Here is a 4,584-nt window from a genome sequence, read left to right as displayed (position 1 = left end):
TTTTTTACCTCTTTACCTTTTGAATTATCGCGTGTAAATTTCCCGCTTCTAAAGCAAACATTAACATTCGGCACGTCTCTGAAAAAAAAATTATACACGTCGCTTCGATTCGATTCGGCGAGAAAATATGTCGGATTAAACAAGATTAGACAAGGATTAACCAATTGGATTTTGCAAACAGCACAGAGCCCTATTCATATATGCGTATATTCGGACAAAATTAAGTCGATTTGGCAAGAATCAACTGCGCAACATACTGCATCGTAAGCCGGAGCACGTCGATGCGTGTACATCTTTTATCTGAGAGCATTCCCCCACCCCGCGCGGATTGACGTATATATACGTCAGGATCTGCATCGGGCGGCTTCTGTCACGTCAAATGATTAAATTCTCTATTGTGCACGGCTGTCTAGCTTGAGTGTCCGCGCGACAAGGAAAAAGCCATGCAAGTCGGCTGCGCGCGCCGCGCAAACAATAGAACGTCGCACGCGTGTAGACGGCGCTCGCGTCGCTCGTCGACCGGGCAATATTATTCACAGCGTCGAACGCGCGCGACGGTAATTCCTGACGTGCGCACGTGAAAACATTTATCATTGGCTCTCATCGATTGATTTCCGCGCGATCGATCCTGAGCTAATAGCTCCGCGGGCGCGGGGGTGGGGGGGGTCAAAATTCGCTGCGAAAGCACTTGCAATTACTGCGGTGCTTTTTCCGGGGAAGTGCATGTGCCGCCAGCAGTGTGTATAGTCAGTCAGAGCATGCACTCGTAATGAAACGATGACTACGTCGGAATCGACGCAAACCCACAGGATGCTCCGCGTGTCGAGATGAGGACGCGATACAGCCTCACCGCCGGCACACGGCAATTGCAATTTTTGATGAAAACGATGAAGGCACCGCGGCGAGATTTATAAAGGCTATTAAAATGGTGGGGGAAGCGCATGCGCGAGAGCGCATGCGCACACAGGTCTAGAGCAGCAATGGCGGCTGTGTGAAACACGCGAAATAAATACACATTACAAACGCGAGTTAAATTTCCCGCAAGACTCGCACAGTAATACGTAGGAATGTAAGTGCCTTCAGCTCAATCCCTCCAGAGCATGTATATTCGCATGTATAATGAATGAGAGAGAAATCGTACGATGATATTTTAATCAGCGATTGTTTAATTTTTTTAATTTTCGTAAGCTTACTCGTTCGTTTACGATATTAATTATGGCGCGGCCAGGCTCAAGTACTGCATTCCTTCGACTAATTCGCGCACGTATATATATATATCCCTAATGTTGTAAATAGTTAGCAAAATGTTCGTGCGCGTTCGTTAATTGTTGCCGATATTTACTCGGAGAACATGGCGGCGAAGGTCGTTGGAAGGTCACGGTCCGCGGCGGGCAAAACCCATGCACGCATAACGTACACGTGCATACACACACGCGCGCACATGCACACGCACACACGCTCAAACTAACGCACATAACTAAGCACACACACACTACATAATGCACAATTACCCGCACCGCTTGACAGTACCCATCCACGCACGTGAACGGCGTTTACCGCTATCCCCCGTAACGTCCTTCAACGCCGCACACGCCAACTTTCTCCGATGACAGCTTTGTATAGTTCATCCGCGCAGCGACGACGAAGCCGAAATGGAGCGCACAAGGCTGGCATTACGTAATCGCAACTTTCCGCCATCTCTGATGATATAAATTGCCAACCATTCAAGTAGACATCGGTGGCTGAATCGAGTCGAGAGACCGTCTCGTTACCTAACGGCATGTGGCTAACGAATTTATGGGCTACGCGCACTCGACAGCAGATAACGAAGTACAGACGCGCGCGCGCACACATAATATACATCTCTGTGCTGACCTGGATAATTTCAGACGTCACATCTTCTTTTCGGCGATGGAGTGGCGGCGCCCGAGCGTCGGCACGCGAACACGTAAACGATCGTCGAAATGTAGGTCGTGTGTTGTCTTCCCGTACGATCGATTTTATTTGTCTGTCTGTCCGTCTGTCAGTCCGTCTGTCAGTCCGTCTGTCTGTCTGTCTGTCTGTCTGTCTGTCCGCTGGTTGTCTTTTTGTCTGTCTGTCTGTCTGTCTGTCTGTCTGTCTGCTGGTTGTCTGTTTGCCTGTGTATCTGTCTGGCTGTCTGCCTGTGTGTCTGTCTGTCTGTCTGTCTGTCTGCCTGTCTGTCTGTCCGCTGGTTGTCTTTCTGTCTGTCTGTGTGTCTGTCTGTCTGTCTGCTGGTTGTCTGTTTGCCTGTGTATCTGTCTGGCTGTCTGCCTGTGTGTCTGTCTGTCTGTCTGTCTGTCTGCCTGTCTGTCTGTCCGCTGGTTGTCTTTCTGTCTGTCTGTGTGTCTGTCTGTCTGTCTGCTGGTAGAGAGAGAGAGAGAGAGAGAGAGAGAGAGAGAGAGAAAGAGAGAGAGAGAGAGAGAGAAAGTGTAACGCGTGCTGAAGGCGCGGTGTAGAAACCTCTGTTAAACCAGCTTCGGTGGCTGTGATTCACATTCGCAACAATTTCTGATAAATGCAGATACTTTCCAATTGCGATGTATATTAGCAACTAGTAGTAAAACTGGACGAACTAATATGAATTTGGCAGTAAGATTATATAGATATATACGATGCAAGGTGTAAATTATTTGAGTGTGGAATAAATAGCCATATTCTCTCTTTAAAACTAGTTATAGACAGGGCAGGATTAAGCTAGTGTGGGGCCTGTAGCATATGTTATAAAGAGACCTTAAATTTTAAAAAATACACATAAATATTAAAACACATTAATTTTTTTCTTGCATAGTATAGTAATTTTTTTTTTCATTTGCTATACAGCCAGATAATACGACAAATATGTCTGACATATCAGTAATAGTATTAATTACATTACATTACATGACATTACTTTACATTACATGTAGGTATCAATTTCAAATGTCAAAATTAACAAAACTACAATTTAAAAGTGCCATTTTCTATAGAGTTAGCATGAGCAAATTTGTTGATAATGCTGGAAATGTTTATTTCACGCAGAAGTTCATGATCAATGCTCATTGGAATGAGATTGTTCAATGTGTTTGGACTCATGGAGTTCATTTTTATTCCTTTTCAGTTTTGAAAATGAGCGTTCTCCACTGCAGTTGGTAACCAAAGGTCCACGGTTGTTGAAATCTATCGGGTCGTGACAAACCAGCCAGCTGACTGAGGGCCTGAGGCTTGTTTTCACTGTTCAGCTAAGGCGCGTTTCCTTTTCGTTTTGATCTTTGTGCTGCGGCTATGACTCCAGCTTCAAATACATTCGTATTTATGCGTCGTATGTATATCACATAGCTACCACACTCGCATTAATTACTGTGTTAAAATAATAACCCCAATTAAAGGTGATAATTGGCTAAAATCGCTAACCTTAAACACCCGGTCGTTCATAAAAATTGAAGGCAGTATAGTACGATAGTAATAGAGCAAGTGCAGAATCACTGAATCAGAATTGATAGCTTGCAAGCATTTAGCGCAAGGCCCGTAGCATATGCTACTTTTGCTAGTTAGTTAATCCGGCACTGGGCATAGCGGGGAACCCTGGGCGTGATGCTGCGAGCAAAGTGAATTAAATATTATAGATCCGATTTTACACAGCATTCGTACTGTCGACACGGGCGGCTCCACCTTGAACGTATAAATACGGCCGAAGAAAATTCTCTTGGCAGTCAACGGTGCCGACGCACGAGCGCCATCTACATGTACAATATTATAGGCATAGCGGGGAACCCAGGGCGTGATGCTGCGAGCAAAGAAAATAGTATAGGTCCGATTTTACCAAGCACGTGTACTGTCAGCCCGCCTGGCTCCACTTTGAACGTATTAGAACGGCCGAATAACTTTCTCCTGGCAGTCAACGGTGACCCATGCACGGGCGTCATCTACCTGTACAATAATCGATGCATAGGGGAAACCCAGGGCGTGATGCTGCGAGCAAAATAAATATTATAGATAGGATTCTACCAAGAACACGTGCTGTCGGCCCGCCTGGCTTCACTTTAAACGTATAAGAACGGCCGACGGAAATTCTCTTGGCAGTGAACGGCGGCCGACGTCGGAGCGCCTTTTTCATGTACAACAGCATAGCCGGAAACCCAGGGCGTAATGCTGCAAGCAAAGTGAATATTATAGACCAAATGTTACCAAGCACACGTGGTGTCGGCCCGCCTGGCTCAACTTTAAACGTATAAGAACGGCCCGAAGAAAATTCTCGTGGCAGTCAACGGTGACCGACGCACGAGCGCCATCTTCCTGTACATTAATATGGGCATAAACTTATAGATATATGTCAGTACGAATATAATATAACTAGAAATGACGTTAATTACAGGAACGAGATCTGGTTAAAGACTAAACTTTGCTCTGTCGCGCTGTGAGGTGTCCGTTTAAAACACACCGCACAAGTCCCGCCAATCATCGTTGAGTGGGCGTGGCTCCGGAGCAAACCGAGAGTGCCCGAGAGCACCTAAATGGCAGACTCCGTGTATAGAGGGTTCCACGATTACCTACAATGCAACGCCGCCGACCATGACGATTACAGAA

Source organism: Priapulus caudatus, unplaced genomic scaffold, assembly GCF_000485595.1.
Source record: "Priapulus caudatus unplaced genomic scaffold, Priapulus_caudatus-5.0.1 Scaffold742, whole genome shotgun sequence".
NCBI classification, from domain to species: Eukaryota; Metazoa; Priapulida; class Priapulimorpha; order Priapulimorphida; family Priapulidae; genus Priapulus; species Priapulus caudatus.
Note: the sequence above shows the minus strand (reverse complement) of the source record.